The 20,828-nt window shown below is 38.4% G+C and overlaps 1 protein-coding gene across 10 annotated transcripts in view; it reads right to left on the reverse strand.

Annotated features, from left to right (window-relative positions):
• LOC311433166 (uncharacterized protein) overlaps positions 1-20,828 on the reverse strand; it is a 140,345-nt gene that overhangs the window by 117,740 nt on the left and 1,777 nt on the right. For 2 of the 10 annotated variants that reach the window (XM_084512017.1, XM_084512024.1), the window contains exons 1-2: positions 18,972-19,040; positions 18,425-18,559 (exon numbers count right to left, since the gene is read on the reverse strand). The gene's annotated coding sequence lies outside the window, so the exon portion shown is untranslated. Of the gene's footprint in view, positions 1-18,424; positions 18,560-18,670; positions 18,866-18,971; positions 19,196-20,828 lie in introns of those variants that run through there. The other 8 variants (XM_084512025.1, XM_084512023.1, XM_084512028.1 and 5 more) reach the window with 6 other exon arrangements.

The following is a 20,828-nucleotide window of genomic DNA, read 5'->3' on the forward strand; positions in this document are numbered from 1 at the left end:
CTGTTGATGGCTGTTTCCACTAACTTTACAGGCTCTAAAAATATAAGAATCATTTTCAAAATAATCTCACAATAGTGGTATGTGTGTGTTAAGCATTAGAGCATGATTAGAGACACTTAGAGGAAATGAAAGAACTCGGAAATCTGCAAGAATGAGACAGCAACAAAAAAAAAAAAACAAATTAAGAAGAAACTTAGGTTTTATAAAAGGGAAACAGCTCTATTACAAAACTTATGCCACTGTAAGTCAAAACAAAACAAAGCAAAGGAGAATGGAAGGAGAAGGAAGCATGTAACTCATAACAATCTGCTTATTTATTATTTAAAATAACAATGAAATTAAGAGAGCTTAAGAGAGAAATAGTTTCAAAAAGGCAAAAAGAAAAAAAAGAAAAAGAGAAAAAAAGAAAAAAGAAAAAAAAAAAAAAGAAAAAAGAAAAAAAAATAGAGGCAGGCCAAAAAGGTTTCTCTGAAGAAAGCTAGACAAATTCGATGGGTCAAAATAAACAACCATTGCAGGCTGATAAGCAGAGCTAACAGAAATACGTGGGAACACAGAGTAATGGTGAAGATAAAGTGTTAGGAAAAAAAATATATATATATTTTCAGGAGAGTCTTAGTTCACCAAAATCATAGAATACACTTGCAGAAGTTGAATTGATCTCTGAAGTTATCCCAAACAAGAATATCTCTATTATAAAATCTAACAATACCCAATTTCATTAGTTTTCTTCTATAATCATTCTTGTCTTCTAGAATTATTCTTTTACTGCTCACAGATCTTGAAAAGGAATTTGGTTAAAATGAAATGCTCTTCTGTCATTATCGGACGGAATAAAATCTGTTTTATCAAATCCTGTCTGATCAGATACAATAATCTAGTAAGAGAACAATACATCCTCTTTACATATTTCTGCAGTGGCTAGCTCCTGATGAAACAGCTCTTGGGAAAAAGCTTTCAGCTCACCTTCTGTTCTTACACAACCACGCCACAAAAGCCAGTGGGAGTGATCAAAGCATTCTGCCTTTTCTGCCAACAGGTAACAGGCTCTGGCTGTGTTACTGCCTTCTCATGCTGAGGTTTCCCTGAGCTGTTGTCATCAGAGAAAGTTACCATTGTTGTGTAATGGAGGCAATTCTATCCCAGTGGTGTCACTTTGCAATACAACCACACAGCACAGCAATGTGCCTGGAATACCTCTGCCTGGGAGATCACTGCACAGGTACAAAACAAGGAGCAAGACAGGTGCAAGGCCATTAGATGTCACCTGATTAAATCAGAAGACATCTAATATTTGCTGGTTCTGTCAGTCACCATATTGTAAAGGCACAATCCAGGGACTTAAGAAATGTTGTTCAAGATACGTCAAAAACTGCAAGAAAGATGTGAGAGTGGATACAATACCTTAAGGATATGCCTGTTCTGGGAGTCTGGCTCATGCCCGAGACCGTGCTCTCTTTGTAACTGATTAATACTTCACACAATCAGACTGCAGCCTCAGTGCCCTCAGTGCCTCCTGGGGCCATGAGAGAAGAGCCAGCATGCAAGTAGGAAAGCTAGAGCATGATAACTTCTGCTGATTTGTTAAGTTAGAAGAGAGTCTGCACGGCTTCTCACCTATAATATCTACACAAAAATGATATCCAGCAATTTTGGATTATCAAGACTTTCTCCTCCTGAAAAGCCAGATGAGAATAGCCGTCTTTCCTTGCCACTAAGGGTAACCCCAGCCTTTGTTTTCTGGTGAGTAATTGTCCTTGCAGTAAGAGCATTTTATGAGATGCTGCCAGCTGGCCAGTGGAATACAGCTGGGCATTTGTTCCTGGGAAGGAGTGCAGTGGGAATATAAGTTTTTAAGCAGTCAGCAGCACCAAAAAATACACTCAATGAGAGTTAAATAAGACGGATATTAACCAATGAGAAAAATAATTATGTGAATGAATTAAAAAAAGCTACTGTAAGACTTAAAGTAGTCAAAATATGCCATTAATCCATCTGGTAACCTGAGAAATCCCTTCTACACAAATTAAGAAGAGGCACTGGTAAAACATCTCAAATAAACCCAACAGACCCAACAACGACCCAAAGACTTATTTCTTCAATCATTAAACAGCCATATTAGTTGCTATGGGATATGCCTCTTGAAAGATGCATTCAACTTCAGAGGAAATAATTCATTGACCACTGAACTGAGGAACAATTGTGCCACATCACAATACCATGATAATGTCCTGTCACTCTGTGACTCATTACACTTAATTGGAGCCCTGTTACGCCACTACTTGTCCTCAGATAAACCAGTAGGCAGTATGGAAATGCATATAAAAACAATCTTCAAGATGTTCAATGGAGTTAAAGGTGAAGACTTCTTTATAGGATTAACATCTTTAGTCTCTATTCATCAGAGCTGTAAAGAACTTCCCCTCCTTTCTTGCCAAATCTTCTGTGTCATGTATTAGCATTACAGTAGTAGTTTGATTCTAAATGATGTTGAGGAAGACTAATATTAGGCATGGCTATTCCTGCAACATATACAGTACTCGTATCCCGCTGTTCTGCTTTGCATAGCTTAGCACTGCCTTAATACGCGCAAAAGCCTGAGCAATTTTAGCTGCATGATCATTCAGTTCAAGCAATGGGAAAAAGGGACCAGTAATGATACATATTCTATTTCAATACTCTTAATTTTTCCTCTGTAATGCTTAGAGCTGCTCTTCCTGTCCATCAAAATGCCAGGACACAGTACATGTGAAGCTGGTTGGTTCTCCGCAGGGAGACCTAACCCTGGAAAGAAATAAAGCAGCATATGCCTGCAAGTTACTTGATATCTCTGAAAGTTACAGAGATATCAAATACCAACCAGCAAATTCTCACTGGAAATTGAAACCCCAGCATTTCACACGGCAACCCTATCAGTCTTTGGCTTTAGTTTCTTTTAGTGCTTTCACATATAGTGACCAGCAGACTATCAACCTACCTGTGGCAGATTGTGGATTTCCTACTTGTTACAGGGAAAGCAATGTTGCTGTTCAAGATATGCGGAACTGCTGTTTTGCCTAGGCAGCACTTCTGAACATCCATGAGCAGACCACATAAACAACCATGTCCAAATTAGACTTTTAATTTTTTTTTTTTTTTTTTAGAAGAGCTTTGGGGCCATCTGTAGGCAGACCTTTTGATTTGGAGCTTAGATTTGTAGACTGAGAAACTCTCTTGACTCTTCCCAACTCCTGAAAAATAAAGTGAGACAGGCAGAAGAAGCACATGGTCTGATAGCGTGTCATGTTGTAATTTCCTTCTTCATGTGCCAATCAAGTTGATTTGTGTTTTCGAGTTGATTTGTGTTTGGGTTTGGATTTTTATGTAGTGATGTTAATAACAGTTAAAAATCAGCTCCATGTGACTGTGTATTTGAACAACAGGCAGCAGTGAGCACAAGGCAAGTTGAGACCATTAAGGCTATTGGTTGATATTGACAGCATACTGGAAAAGCCAGGATGCCTTCACAGTTCTGCCAGACTTTGGTGACACTAACAGTGAGAAGAACATGGTAAGACTATCTGTGCTGCAGGGTCTGTGCTGTGGAAGACAGCAACTGCCCTGCAAGCTCTTCAGATGTATGTTCTCCTTGTACAATTAATTAAATTGTGTTGCAAGTGTCAAAGTTGACCAGAAATAGGCTGCATTAAGTCTCTAACAGGAACATAGTTTGTCTCTGGCTCTAAAACTGCCACAGTCATGATGGTACATCAGAATCTGACTTTACATCTTCTTTGAAACAAATTCAGACAACCGAAGAAGAAAACAGACAAACACCTTTCTCTGAACATTGGCTGAATCAACAAGATGCTGAAACAGAATCACAGAATCACAGAATTTTCTAGGTTGGAAGAGACCTCAAGGTCATCGAGTCCAACCTCCAACCTAACCATATCTAAGGAAAACAAGGGCAGTCTGGTTATACTGCTGGAAAGTAAAATCTCAAAGATATGTTATAAAACACTGAATTTATGTCAATATGAACACAACTGGAAGTAATGCAGAGGTGGTGCCAGCACCACTTGATTCACTGATGAAGGGAAAAAAGAGCTGTGAACACTCCCCCACCACAATAATTTCAGAGGCAAAGAAATACCCACTGCTCTGTGGCAAATCTCCAACAGGTAATGTGTGATATTTCTGGAATTATCTGCAGTCTAGCATGCCACCAACCTCATCTCAAGCACCTGAACACACTTGTTCTTTCATTAAAAAGAAACTAGGTTAGGCGCAACCATCATAACAACTGGACACCCAATCACATAACTGTTTCTTTCTTTTGACTTGAGCTCTGCTTTATCAAGAAGCGTTTCCTGTAATGTCACATGAAAAGTCTTCAGCTTTGTCACTGTAAGAAGCATGCTAGTTTTATTGTGCAGAATGTTGTATGTGCATAGGCAATAGCTGTGACAGCAGGAAGAGCACCACATTATGAAGCTTTCATAACAATGCAATTATTAACTCAAGTCATTCAGACACATTTTCCTATAACTGCTTTGTATGTTTGATACCATAATCAGTTATGTTAGATGACTCAAAATGTGCCACCATTAGAAGGTTTTTGTCATAACTCTTTTCAGCTCAATTTAATAGAACTGTGATACTTGGTGGCATCGTGACATTTTTTGTTGGTATGGGTGCCATGGAAAACTCAAGTGGGATCCAAGTGGGATTACTCATTAACACCCCCTTCCTTCTTCAGCATTCTCAGATGTGTCTGCTCACTTGTCAGGTCCTCAGAAAGCCTCTTACATGCTTCCAGCTGTATTTCCTCCCTGGCCGTAGCCTAGGCACCATGTGATATTTTCGAACTTGTCTGGATGGTTTCTGTGCTTCCTACATTTCAGTCCCTCTTAAATGTCCAGGTCTGTAAGGTTCCTCACCATGAGCCGAGCTGGCCGAACACACTGCCTATAGCTATCCCTCAGACACCTGTGCACTTCCACAGATAAGAAAGCCACAAAAAAAAAAAAAAAAAAAAAAGGAATTGAGTGTATTGCTCATACTAGTGGAGCTACCATATAAGAATGATGTCAGGTTATCTACTGTTTGAAAAGCACGCACTGAGAAAGAGTACCAGTGCATAACATTTAACAGTGTGTTTTAAAAAGATTAGCAAAGGTTACAAAATCTTTTTTTTCATTTGGCTGCAATGAATCACACTGTGGTTGGTGTTATCTCTCCTTGTCTTCCCAGTGTTTAAACTTCCCCTTCATCACGAAGTCACTCACTGCAGCTAACTGTGGCCACACAGAAGTTGGCTGTATAGTCTAAGCCAGTTCTGAAGAGACAGACACTTTTAGCAAGCAATCCATCTCTTCCTAAAGTGGGTGTTTAATATAAAGAGGAAAATTAACATCTGGAGGCACCAATCTAACTATCTACTGAAGGATTCCAGATATCTGCCTTATTCTTTCTAACTTCTGGAACCCAGTATGAGGAAAATACATGTACTACTGGCAATATAAGGGAATTCACATTTTCCTCACCTGATCTCCATCCAACCTTAGCTCTAACAACCAAACTAACAGGCCTTAAAAGTTATAGTTTGCCCCTCTGACCCTCCCAGACCAAATGTCTCATCTTTCTGCAATTCCCATTGCATATCATCAAGAGTTGATTTGGTCTAATTTCCATTTTTTTACAATTTAGTTTTCGTGGACTTGCTAGACCTTTTTGCATTATTTGGGAAATATTTACAGTAAACTAGCTATTCTGGGCAGTACGATGCTGTTAAATTTGTCAAGAATTATCTGAGTTACCACAGTTCACTGAAAGAAGCTATGTAGAATCTGTAAGTGACATTAATCAGATAACTGTGAAGCTAGTAGAGGAGTATAATACAATCTTAGGTTCTTTAGTATTAATCACTAATCACAATGTATCACAAGTTGTAGCACAGGTAGAGGCAGGGTATGCTTGAAACCAGTTTGATATTAACATCACTACATATAAAAACAAAAACAAACACAAAACCTTAAGGAGATTAGAATCAGAGGTGAGTTGCAAGTAATTTGAGCTGCTTCATATTTTATTTTCACCTCAAGAATTTATTCCTTCCCTGTCCCACCTCTCCTTCAGATTATAAGCTAATCATCTCGGAAAGGGCACAGAGATTTCTCATGTCTGCAGCAGTCCTTCTGCCCTTCCTCAAAAAAGGTAGTCTTCCACTCATTATTTTTGATTAGTAAGCAATGTGTTTAGAGCGATAATCTTCACTTTACATAATCCTCTCCTCTCCTACATCCACTTTTCTTTTCATTTGGGATCTAATACTAAGTTGATCGTGCAAAGAGTCATACATAAATGTCAACTAATTTGGCTGTCTTCTTCCTTCACTGTTCAGTTTTACTGCAATAGTTGATGTTTAAGTGCATCAGTGCTGACATTTATCCCATTAAAGCCTTGAGAATCCAAATCAGTGCTACTGCAATATTATAATTCTTTACATTTTTCCCTGCTGGCTGAACAGGCAATGTGATTGATGACAAAGCCTGGTTATGTTGAAAGTAGCTACTAGTAAAAGACACATTTCAGTGAGTCATGAATAAAGAATTAAATGAAAACCAGAACGTGCAGTTAGAAACAGGCTATTAATCAATTTAAATCAATTTAAAAAGCAAATCCCTCTGTTCAGTTGTGACTTATTTTTCTAGTTGAACCAAAACTTCAGAAGATAAGTAGACATGCATGAGCCATGACTACCCAGCGTGAAATCCAGTGAGGCTGCATGGTTCCTAGATCCTGAAAGATATCCAAACACAAAACAGAATCAAGATGTAAAAAAAAACATAGCATCCTCAAAGATTGGGGGAAAAAAAATAAAAAGAGACAAGAATGGAGAAGAAATATCTCCACCACAAAACAGACTATGCCACTGTGGCAACTTTTTAAGGAACGTTTGAAATGTAAGTTTCTTGTGTGACAGAAAAAAGGAAGTGTGAGAAACATGGATTTACACAGTAGCTACATTTCATTATTTTATTGTATGCTATTTTTATAGTTATTTTTGAAATTACTATGTTTTTAGCTGAAAGATAAATATATAGGGTTTTCTTGTATACAGAATTAAAAATAGATAAATAAATAAATAAAAGTTATGAATATCCTCCAGTCTGACTGTTAAAAGAGAATGTACACAGGAAAGAACATACTCTTTTTGACCTCAGGTGTTTTTCATTTAAAGGATAACTTTAATTGTGCCAGAGAAGGGAGTTATTTCTGTGATGTATGTATCAAAACATTTTTACATTATCACACACAATCTTTAAGTTTATGAAGAATACCCATTGCAAGTTCTACAACTTTTGCCTGTAAGGAAGCACTCCCCTGATGCTCTGTACCAATGCAGTTAATGCCACCTTCTGGTTTACTACCTCCAGTACAGATTTCAGCGCTGTACTCAGCTCCAGGGAATAAACTCAGCAAATCCCACTCAATGCAATACATTCTGAAGTGGAGGTTATGATAAAAATGAAGCTCCAAAAACAAACAAACAAACAAACAAAAACACATTATTTTAACTTAAAAAAATTTACAAATTCTCTCAGTAAACAGACTGGCAGTAGAGGTAGACGCTGCATTGTAGTGGTACCATGCAAGCAGGCTAGTTTTGCGTTAAACCACCCTAACCAGATGTGTAAGTCTTGTGTTAAATGTGTCAGGACAAAATTTCTACAGCTGTAGGAAGATACCAGTGTGAGAGAAGAAAGTGTAACTGAACATATGAATCCAAGAGTAGACTCATTGAGGAGGTTACTCGAAGGTGTATCTTAATTATGCATGAAGTAAAAAAAGTTTTTGACAAGATGTATTAACAAGGCGTGCCTGAAGAATCCACCTAGATGATGAAAATTAAAAAAAAAAAAAAAAAAAAAAAAGTTTTTTCCTTTCTTTCTCCTTTTGGTTCATTTTGAAAGACAAAACAACTCCAAAGAAAGAATCTGAGAGCCTGCAGGAAGGGAGAAGCACTGCTAACTGCACTGCTGCTCAGCTGTTCATATGAGATCACATGTCTATCACTCCAGCACAGCAAGAGAAAGTGTGAGGTTTTAGTACATACTCATTCCTGCCCTGTCAGCTGTCACCATTTCTTCACTCCACTCCTCCACCATTCATATTTCTCATCAGGATCCAATTCTGCTGGGATTCTGACACAATTTATGAGCTGTTCAGGATAGACTATATCCATTTTTAAAAGCGTCTGAAATGATTCATATCCGCACGACTTTGGTATTAACCACACCATGCACCTTCCTGATCTTACTGTTTCCTAATTTTAAAATAACAAAAAAAAAAAAAAAAAAAAAAAAAACACAGTACAAACAGGATAACCTCTGGCAGGATAACCTGTGGCAGCAATAGGTAAAGTATGGAGGAAAACTCTTACCTCCTGCGCTAACATTGCAGGGAGGCCAACAACAGACACGCTCAGAGAGAATGGCAGGCAATCATCCTTGGCAGAATCTTCAAGAGATCCCTGACACAAATTGATAGAACTTTCTTTCTCTGGATTCTGGATGGCAAATCTATCTTGCTGCTTTTTATCTGGTGCAGATTTCTTATCAAAATCATTGTGAGAAGTAGGGTATTGCACAGTAACAGAGTCCGTTTCAGTGTGGACTCCTTTACAGTTGAAAATAAATTTCCTGAGTTGCAAGAGCACCTTGAAAAACTGTTCAAATAATGAGTAAAATTTCAAAGTAGCTTGCAACTATTTGGAGAATGCCAAGAAGGTCTGAATATATAACAGAGATAGAAATTTACCGTCTAAAGGATGAGAATATCACCTAAGAATATCAGGCAACAAATCTCTAGGTGCAAAAGCTTTCTTCCTGTGGCTGACACAACTCTTTCATTTGCCTATCGACTGCTTCATCAACCTGATGCTTTTGTAACACTTCTGGGATTTCTATATGACATTTCAGCACTAAGAAACAGAAAGATTTTCCAAGTATGACTTTACAGGTTTTTAGTGGTGAACTTGCAGTACTAATGAGCACCATCTCCAAAAAGCTGCTCTCAAAAGACACCTTTACAAATTTTCAGAGGACCTACGACTCACACACTGTGCAGCTGAACTGTGTATTGCCCTAGTCATCTCGAGCAATTCTGGCATCTGTTGTGGCAGCAGATAATCAAAACATATCTGCATCTATTCTAAGACATAACAGGCTCATTTAAGTGGTTTAGTTACTTAATCTGCTGAAAATGACATTGACAAAAATCTCAATTTTCCAAAACTGATTGATGAATGCAATATAGAGGAAGCTTGCAAGTGGCATTAAACATAATGAACCCAATGGATAGCAAATGACCATTCAAGGGTGTTCAAGATGATTACTTCTGACCTATGGTATGCAAAAAGTCTAGATAGGCAGAACCCCAGATTCTCATGAATTTTGTTCATTGTTAAATTGGCCTTCTTGTTTGGCAGTGACAACTTTATTTCAAATAAATCAGTAAGTACTTTTCAAAATCTTATTTGGGATTCACTTCCTTTCCCCAACAGCTATGTAGGGATAGAAAACATATAATGTTATACATTGACTGACTTATTTACATAGTTTCTCAAGAGCCAGAAACAACTGGCTAACAAGAAAGCGCAGAACAAATAGTTGCCGCAAAGTCCTACCTCCAAGACCGATTTGGAAAAGGCTGCTTTCTCAATTTACCAAAATGTGAGTTTCAGTGTTTGCAATATTCAGTTCCATGTATTTTTAGAGGAGATGCAATTATCCACAATGAACTTATGAAAACAAAAGCACACAGCAAGTTTAGCTTTGGAATGTCTCAAAGGCCATTAAACAATTGCAACAATTGGCATCAAGATTTACAGAGTTTGTTGCCCAAAGTGTCAGCTTTTACCTACATTTCTGAATTTGCAAAAGCAAAAAAAACATCTCCTCTTTGAAAAAAAGAACACATTCAATGGCATTTTTTTAAAAGTAAGAAAATTCTTGAAACAGAAGTATACTTCTATAAGATTGTGAAAACCAAATACCTAAGCCAAAACATGTAGTGAATTGCAAACCAAAAATACATTGCTCTAAGTTACTTCAGTTTATAAACTATGTATATTTTTAAAATTCATCAAAACAAACAAACCAACAAACCATTTATAACAAATTGTGCTAATCAGTTTAAGATGATGGAAAGCAGACCTCAAGAGAAGAGATGAATAATTCTCTTGTAATCTGTCCTCAGTCTACTTATTCTTTTGTGGTTAAGAAGAGGCACACATGACGTCCTTGGGATTGTTTTTAACAACCAGATGAATCATCAGATTCTTTTTCAAGACATTCTGTTGATGCAGTAAGTAAGCTTCCACTGGACATGAAGAAAATTATTGCTTAAAGCAAGCAGGAATCCATCAGTGAATTCTACAGATGGTACACACTAACTGTGACTGTCAGATTTTTACACAATACTGCAAAAACTGCCTTAAGCCATTATTTTTGGCACAGAAGATTACACAATTACCACCTGCTAATTAAAAATAAATTGCAAATTAATAACTAACAGTTACAAAGCCAATCAGCAATGGCTTAGAAATAATATAAATTTTCATTATGAAATTTTCATGAGGAAGTTCCATTTCTTAGATGCTGCTTCAAATTTCTACAGAAATTGTGTTTTCTTTTGTGTCTGCTGATTAGATAACCTGTTCTGCTGCAGTTGCTAAAGTCTCTTCTGACAGCAGTGTTAAGATATGTTTCTTACATCCTGGTGAATTAAACAGTGACTGACTGATTTGGAATTACCTCCTATTACTGGTCATGGATGGAAGTGAGAAAGTGACACTTCCCCAAACTCTACATTTACTTTGTGCCCTCTGTCTTATCTTGCATAAACCAGGCTTTTCTCCTGAAAAGGACTGAAGGAATACATCAAGGAATAAACTTTTGATATCATGACAAAATCCAGATGACTGTCAGGAAAAAAAAAAAAAAAAAAAAAGACAAAATTGTTTGCTACCAGATGAACAAGATAACCAGAAAAGTGGAGAAAAAAAGCAAGCAAACAAACAAAGAAGAGAGACAAAGACAAGAAATTGTGTTCCAAGAATGGTTTTTCTTTCAGTCACTGAGATTATTCCATGCCTAAATCTAGCTGCTTAACAGACTTCCTGACTTTTTGAAACTGACTGCAGATGAAGATGTTTTCTGCAGTGATTTCTAGGACTATTCCACCAACGAGAAGGTAAGCAAACAATCTCATAGATGCACAGTAAAAGGCTTATTTTTCTCATGGCAAATGCAATTTCCAGTATTGTGCAGATCGTTCTGTTATGTACTTTTGTGCCATGTGGTAATGCATTTGTTCAGTACATTTTCAATTCAATCTGATGTATTTTTTTTTATTTAAAAAGAAAATATTTATTTTTTGATTGAGAAAAGTTAGTTCTACATAAAATACAAACTTAGCTATCCCTGCCAGTACTTCTACACTGACCTCCACCTGAAGTGTCAGCTGTGGGGCCCTGTGCAAAGATCTGGCACCAATCACTGTATGCCTTCAGGGAGCTCATCCTGGTGGAGGACAGCATTGTGTTATCATCAGGGACTCTTGCTGGCTCTTATTGGCCTATGTGTAGCGTGTTAGTGGAAAAGTCCAATGGGCCATGTCACAACTGAGTACCACTTTAGAGCAGATGCTGCTTACACACTTAGATCTTGTACAGGAATCACACACCACAGAGGAATAAACATCGGGGAGATAACTGGTGCAAGTGGACATAGGTATACCATTTAAGGAATTTGAGATCACTGTGGTAGGATTGCGTAGGAGACTGATAAATGAGTGGTTTTAAACTTTGCTCTTATTCCAAGTTTAGATAGTATGTGATAATAAGGGACATTTGGTGATGAAGATCATTTGGTACCTAACTGCAGTTCACATGGCAAATTTTCATAACACATTCATAACAAGCCTAACAGACCAGGCCTGGAGCCTTGTGTAGTTAGCATAAGGCATACTAGCACCTGTTTCTGGTGATTGCAGTAGTATTTTTTTACCCGGCCATTGGATACAGAAACACTTAGATTTTATTACCTGTTCTGGTATGTTAGTGTGCCTGTATTTGAGCTCAAAACAAGTTGTTCTTAATTATATCCTGCTTAATTGACTTTACTTTTATGAGTGCAGCAGGCCACTGCTGTGGCTATGTATAACCATAAAGATGTAAGATCTCAGCAAAGGTTGGACAACAGTGTGGCAAGAAGCGTATGCCTCATCACCACCCTTCTAACCAAATGTCAGTGGAGAAAATGGGACCTCCAGCACCTGGACACCCAGCCCAGCCCCACTGGCCTCCCAAGACCTGACAACAGACAAGTAGATGTGGGTAGCTGTGTGCTTTTGGTTCAAGATAGGGCTAGTTTCACCACGGCACTTAAAACACAGCACCTTGCAGACATCCTACTAACATTTTGGAAAATAGTTAGATTTCTCTTTCAAATTTGACATACTTTGTAATTATAGCCCAGTCAGTGCAAAGGCCTTGGTTTGCACCTCTTCGACCTGTGAACATTTCTTCAGCACTGTACAACGGATGGGCACTCCCCAGGCAGCCAGACTTTTCCATACAAATAAAGATAGGCTGTATTCCGGACGTTGCTCCATCTTGGTCTGCTCATGCCTTTTTTTCCTGTGCCACCAAGTATCTTGTCTGTGGTAGGTGCCAGAGTATGACAGACCTGGAAGTCTCACATGCAGAGGAAGGGACAGGCTATGAAAGTTACTGCCATGGGCTCAGACAGAGTGAGAGGGAAATTATTGGAAGGTTGTGGTGGGTGATGGGGAAGGGCCACTGTGGTGTTTGCTGCACTCATGGGTGTCAGGTATGTCCAAAGGTCATTCTTGTCATTACTGCTCCTTGTTTCCAGGAGTGTGTGAGAGGGACACATGCATCCCAGGTGCATGGTGCCATTCTTGAAAGGGCCACAATGTGCTCTGGTTAGGGAGGGGAAGGGGGACTGGTTCATCTGGGGCCACACACACAGTCTCTGTGTCTGTCAGAGCTGATCTCAGCTGGCCGTTGTAGGCACTTCATTGTGCTTGCCACCCTGGTGCTAGGCCTGGTAGGGAGCAGACATCCCAGTGGGGACCATGGCTGGTTGCCAGCAGTCTCTGGCTGCTGCTGTTTCACCTGCTGCCATTGCCAGAGGAGACTCCCAGCTGAGGAGGAGCTGCAGAGTCCCCTCTTCCACTCTCCCATCTGCTATCACACATTTCCTAACAATGCATAGATTGCCTCATGTCTACAGACATTTGTCCCTAAACCATCCCAGTACTCAGTTCCCCTCTCTTCCACAAAAGAAATTATGGTTTAAACCTCAACTATATCAGAGGAAACCTTATGATACATCCTTTTGTTGAGTGGGATGCTCTGAGCATCAGCATCAGCACATGAGAGACCAGCCCCTCAGCTGGATTGTTCTTGGAGTGTGCTGGAGAAGTCACTGCTGGAGCAGAATGGCACAAAGCCCAAAGATGACGTGGAGGCTGCACTCTTGGGACCCCCTCCTACCAGGCCAGGCCTCGGACCTGCTGCAGACCAGCACAGTACCTTTAGAGGCATTCACAGGTAATTCACAGAGGTCACAGGTTTACTAGGTAAGCCCAATGCCAGGGAATATTCCTGGAAGAACAAGGAAACATTTATATTTAAACATGCAAACTGTAAATGAGTTCGATAAAGAGAGAAAAAAAAATGCTCTGGATCCAGAAAGTTTGTCACTTAAAATTCTATGTAAATTGATGGCTTTATTATGCTATATACACCAGTGACTTGCATGAAAAAGAAAAAGCTACCAGAATTTTTATACAAGAGACAAATACACTTCTACCATCTTAAACTGAATTACCTCTCTGCTTCTTTAAGTGCTTCAGATGCAAAGTGGTGGAAGTGGACTTAGCAGTAGAGTCACATGGAAAAGTCCTTAAACTGGAAGTTTTAAGCTTGAGTTAATGGAAACTTAAAAAGTAGTTATGAGATGTGTTAACTGAATAATTAAGGATAACTGAGAATGTTGGAAAAAATGTAGGTGAAAAATGCATGCACTCAGATTTTAAAACTAATTTTATCCTTGTATGTGCAAAAAGTTGAATGAAAAACTAAATTTTTAGATACTTATATAAAACAGATAGACCTGTTCTGTTTAATAAGTAGTAATAAAGTACTGATTTAAAATATACATGTACAGTGCAACACCACTGCAGTTTTACAGAGCAAAAAACTGAAACTAATCTGTCATTTTGGGAATACCTGGAAGATTATTTACAGGTTTACTGCTTTTATAGTCTGTTTCACCACTTACACAGAGCTAGAACATCTCTCATATAAGGAACAAACAACTGCCTACAGCATTTTAGAGGTTGTGTACACAAAGTAGAAGAGAGAAAATAATTTAAAAGAAATTATCATCAAAATTCTCCTGGACAGGCAGGATGACCATATGATTGCATTTATATCGTCAGATCACTTCCACGCAGAACTCTACATCTAAAGCACATAACTGAAAGAGAAAAGGTTATAAACTTCCACTTGGATTTCAGACTGCAATTCATCATCTTTGGACCTGAAGTCCATTGAATTTAATCAATGAGGGTACCTCTCTGGGATGAGCAGCTTACTTTATTAAAAACAAACAAACAAACAAACAAAAACCACAACCAAACAAAACACAACCAAACAGAAAACCTCCACAGACCTCTGTGTTAAGTCCATGGGAATGGGCAGTTCTTTGGCACTTGGGCTGTATACAATAGCAACCCTTATACTTGTGAGCACCTCCTATGTACATGAAATGTACATGTATGCGTGCACTGTGTACAGCCAGAACACAAAAAGGAAGCAATGACAGCAGAGACAAGCCTGGTTTTGAGATGATTTTTGTGGTGATTTCTGATCCTCTAACATGTTTCTGTTGGTTGGGACTATACTGGAGAACCCAAGCTGCAGCTCACAAAGAGAATGAGTCATATGGCCAAGGGCCTGCCCTGCAGCACCCTTTTCCAAAAGGACCCCTCATCTATGGATAAAAATACATCTCCAGCCACATAAATACTCATTTCTGCTAACCAGTGCCTATACTTCCTCTCCCAGTGGCCACTCTGTTTGATATATGATCGCTATGATCAAAATCCATATCTCCTTTTACCATCCACAGGAAGATGTGACAGGAATGATCACTTGCAGTTTATCTCATGCTTGTGTCATATACTGGAGATGCAAATGGCATTTATCCCTCTAGGTTGTGTGGCCTGTGCCAGGTAAAAGCTTGGCTACCATCAGCCTGTGCAGTACTTCTAAATGCAGATACATACCACACGCAAAACAGAACTTGGCATCCATTAGAGAAGTAGCCTTGAGTGTCGATATCTGAAACTGGTTGTAATACCTATAATGTCTTTGAATGTGACACTAGCATTCACAACTTCTAACCAGTTGTCTTCTAGGGTCTGTGCTATGTTTTTGAAAGCAACTGGTGGCTGACTGTTGTTCTCAGTGTTACCTGTTCAACTTTCTTTGCTTTGTGTGTTTATAAAGTCCCCACTCTCTTACTTTTTCTTTCAAATGACCACATAGTGCTAATAATAGGGAATTCAAATACAAAACCAAAGCAAACTCTTAAAACAGCCAAATCTTGCTCCATCTGCTTGACTATTTTGTTCATTATGGCCATAAAGACATACCCCAGTTAGTCTCTGGTGGCTATTTTGCTGCTTAGTTTCCACCCCTATCTTAAGAAGGAACAGTATTTCATATGCTTTCATATTTCCACCCATTAAAGTTGTGCAGATACTAGCCTGTCCGATGACTGGAAAGTAACAGCCTGGTCTGTCTGAACTATGTGACAGTCTGAGTACTTATATAAATCTCCATAATATTTTAAGGTCTGGTATTATCTCAAATCTTAAATCTTCAATCAATTAAATTTTGGTGCCCACCGTAATGCATTAAGATGATGTGATTAATTGTCTGGTCCCCTATTTTTTTTCTGCTTTTCACATATATCTGTTCAGATTGCGCAGATGAAATCTCCAAGTCAAAAGAAGAATACACAACAGACACGTTAACTATTCAGAAGGTCCTGCAAGCAACATCTGAAGATCTTTAGATGAGATAAACTAGAAACCACCTTCATATCCTTATTGTTTAACCTTGATTTATATTATATATATACATGTATATTTACATATACAGATACTTAAATACTTATGTGAATCGTGGTTACAATCTGATCTTGGTTACAATCTGATCTTTGTTACCTGGTATCACGGGTTTTGTTCCTCAAAATGGTTTTGTTCCTCAAAATACAGGAAATTACTTTGAGTCAATTTATCTTCACTGACCCAAACTTTTCAGATTCCATTCTAAAAACCAGTCTTTTCTATTTCTCCTTATACAGAGTCCTGAGCAGGACACATGAGTAAGAGGGAAAATTGTACATGGATCTGGTGAATCAGTGTATTTCACTCTGCCAGAAAACAAACAAAAATTTGTCTGTTTTCAGCTAGCCTAGATATGATCCAGATCAGATTTACCCATTACGAATTTCATAGGTGACGGCTAATTTGGTAGGTTAGAGAGTGTGTACAAGCCTAACAAAAGTTTCCTTTCCTAAAGGAAGAAAGGCCCTTCTTGGAATATGTCCTCTCAAAAGCCTACCTCCTACCTGCACAAAAATATCAGGCTTCTTTCTGTGCATCCATAAACTGACAAAGTGACTAAGCAACTGGATAGACTGCCAAGTGACTCAGTTAGGTGTTCTGAAATGTGAAGTATTGTGAAAGAGAAGTTTTAATGTTCTTGACAGGATTTTCCAGACCTGAAGACCTAAAATATTCTGCCCCAAAGCGCTTAGTCATACCACCAGCTAAGGAAGAAGAAAACATAGGTATTCAATTACACTGAGCAAAAAAAGAGTTCAGAGAGAGTTTTTGTTCTAAGTTTACACTCAAACGCCCAGCCTCAGGGCTTCAGCACCTATTCAAACAGCATCATCTATAGACATAATGCATATTGGGGTCAGCAGACAGCTCTGGCATCAGGCAGCACACAAAGCTGTGGAGGACATATAAAGAACAGCTGCATCCTGATCCATAGTAACAGTAACCTTGACAAAACACTTTAGTACAGACAGTGGAACTATACAACCTCATTCACTCCAACTTCAGGCTAGTTGCTGCTCTTTCTTAGTATGCCATGCACTGTTGTGCTGCTTGGGTTTTGTTTTGTTTCTTAATAATCCCTCCATTTCAGTCATGTTACTTGAGCTTTTGAAAAATGCTTACTTCTTGTTGCACTCTTGTATTCGTGAGTGAAGGCATATTACAGCTACAAAGAGTAAACCCAACATTACAGTCTGGTACTCAATAAATCATTATGTAAGATGTTGTTTATGTTTCATACAACCAAAAGTCAAGCCAATGTACACAGAAGGTCTGACAAGTATATGGGAGTATTTATATACAAATTACCAAAACCAAATAAAAACTTCAGCAAAAGCAGAAATTAAAAAATACATACTCAAGTGTACTACATGCACAGCTATTAACAAAGACATTCATATCATTTTGAGATTCTAAGGTAAGGTAGAATAAAATATCCCTGATTCTTTTTTGTCCAGGGCACCAAGTCCCAAAGATGACAGCCACATTACTTGGAAGGATTAATGCCTATATTTGTAAAAATTTGTAAAACACAAAATTATCTCAGTTCCTTTTCATGTGCACATTTTCTATATATTCAATACTAGCATTCATGAACTTCTCTTTTGTGAAAAAATGTAGGCATTAGTAACATCCTTAAGGGTTATTATTTACGTTATCATGAATCGGGGGGGTGTGCCTACCACTGACCGAGCCAGGTCAGTCTCTGAAAGCAAGTTGCTAATTCCTTCATGATAGTTACCATTTATGGGAAAAATTCATATTAATTACCCGTCAGACCTTCACACCTGTAACATGTAGCAGTCTTGGACTGCCACCTAGAAGCTAACCGTATGCTTTTGGAGTCATCTGGTCTCTCACATGCTGGTGTGTCACAGTAAATCCTTATGCAATATTTCTTAGATTGCTCATTTATTTTATCTTGCTTCATTGCCTATCAATGGTTCTACCACATAGAACTATTACTCTAGCAACAGCCTGGGCAGTAGAGATCTGCACATGCAGCAGAACGCAGCAGTTTCTTCAGTTTTGCAACTTTCTGAACCAACAACTGTTTTTGTTTTCAAGAAATAATAATCTCTGACATTTCAGATATTTGCTTTCTGTATTCCACAACAAAAGAAACAAGAAATCCAGAAGGTTTTCCATTGCTGTCAGATCAGTTGCTGTCATTGGGCAATACAGAAAAAAAACATTAAATACTTACAGAGCTACTACATGGCCGGTTATATCTCCAGGCTCATGGTTCTACACAAGAGCTAGGAAGGTCAGAAGTCCTCCCACCATGAACAATCCTTGAGTGAATTCAGGAAAGAGGAAAAACAGGAAAAGTCCAGGAAATCTAGCAAGCAAAAGACACAGATTGAATCATTTACATCACTAGCATGCACACAGACTATAGTGCTACAGAAGAAGACATGTTTGAAGCACCAAATCATGAGATTATAAATACCTTAAGGTGATTAAGGTTGCCACTATGTTTACTAGCAGGTAGTCTTCACAGCTACATGTGCACTTGCACTCAAGCATGTACTTGACCACAAAAAAAGACTGACTTGCAGGAAAAATCCAACCCTAGTTTCATCTCAAAGTTTACTTACTAGTCTAGCAATGTCTACAACTGGTTTTCATCACTTTGTAAAAGAATGTTAGTCATTTGAAACTAAGTCGCTATTAAAAACTCATGACAAAGAGCAGACAAACCTGAAATCAATTGTTATGGACAAAATGGAGTGAAATAATTGTAAACTTACTAAGAAGAATTGCAGAGTCATTCATCATGAACCCATTCTGCTTTATCCATTGCACATTTTCAGTATATTTTCAGAATTACTTTGATTCAAGAAAAAAAAAAAAAAAAAAAAAAAGGACATTCCTAAATTCCTTTTCTCTGATGTCATTTATAACATTTATAGCAACCACTAAAAAATCTAGTCTGGATAAGCCAAGCATGTCCTCATTAAATTCTCTGAGACTTTTACAGGACTATAGACTCTAAACTAAAGAGATATCTTTTTATTATGCTTCTCCACCCACAAGTGAAGATTTGCAGAGTCTATTAATAGTGTTTATTATTGCATAGCACTATATTCAATCAGTAAACTGAGCTGAAACTGCATAAGCTGGCAGCTAAAACACTCTGACAGAAGAAAGTCCCTCCTGTGGGGAAAAATAAGGTGTCACTGAAATCAGGTACAGCTTCCAGTCAAGGAGACCTTTCATGTCTGTACAGACAATGCTTTAATCATCACCCAAAGGATCAAGAGAAGAGTCCTTTTCCCAATCCAAATCCACCCCAGCCAGCAATTACTAGACAGTCCCATGTAGACTTAATTGCTCATTAAAATGTTGAAGATCAGAAAAAAATGTGGGATCTACAGCACAAGACCCAAGAGGAAGAGGTTCAGCTGCAGATTAGCAAGCATGGCTCTGATGTTCATTTACTACTTGTTTCTAAACTTTGTAAATTTGTCAGTGGGGATGGGTGCAGTGAATATCAATCTCTTCTTCTGAAGTAGATATTTTAAAGTATCAAATTTATTAATGAGATCCCTTTACATTAAGTATTCTGTGATATCCAAAATATACATATAATCCTTTTTAGCCAAGTGGCTAAAGAACAGGCTCTATCAGTTTTTTAACATTTGGTACACGAACAATACCTCATTCTAGTGTTTCTCTTCAAGACTTGCTTTTTAATATATGAAAAGGTGCATGTTCATGAAGAAAGTGGTCTGGATAGAGAAATTAGTAGTTTTCAAAGGAAATCCCCAACAGAACTTATGTTTATGGCCTTTAACTTTAACTCCATGTGGAGTGTAATACATAATAAATGTTTGTTCATTGCCTTTTGTATTATAAAACAAGGAGTTCCATTTGAGGAGCAGGAGTTGCAAAAGCTTCCTGCTGAAGTAAGGAGATTTATAATACTTGGCTAGACACTATGAAAATTCTTTTGCTTAATGTAACAAAAAAGAGAACCCCCTCCCCTTCTCTCCTTCTGCATCTCAGTTGCCTCTTTTGTTCAAAGACACTGCTGCAAAGTTCATGTAACCATCTCCTGATAAGTTGCTAAACTAGTGTATCAACATCCTGCCTTACTGTCTCACGCTGGGCCAACATGACCAAATAAAAAAAGAAGTTGAACCACAACGCTGAGGAAGACTACGGCCTTCATCTTCACGACCACCAGACGGACAGAGACGACCCCCTAGCAACAGTGTGCGCAGTCGCAGAATATACCAGGATGTGCTGCGTAATCCCGGAATTACCAAGATATAAAAAGGGACCCTGGCGGGGGTGAGGTGCGCGCCATTGGCGGAGCCGAGACTCCCCGGCCGCCCAGCGCTGTTTTGCTTACTGTTGCTTACTCAATAAATTCCTTCCTATTATTAATGCAATGCTCTCTGAAAATTAATTAAGGGGGCAACTTGTAACACGGAGGGTGGGTTAGCTGTCTCATTTTGTAAGACTATTATGGGTCAGAAGTTTTTTTTGTTTTGTTTTGTTTTGTTTTTGTTTTTTTCTTCATGCAGGAAAAGAAAGATTATTTAAGGGCCTACTTCCAAGAGGGCCAATGCAAAGTTTTTATTAGTTCCAACACTGGAGTT

The sequence above is a fragment of the Aythya ferina genome (genome assembly GCF_964211825.1).
Source record: "Aythya ferina genome assembly, chromosome: 2".
NCBI classification, from domain to species: domain Eukaryota; kingdom Metazoa; phylum Chordata; class Aves; order Anseriformes; family Anatidae; genus Aythya; species Aythya ferina.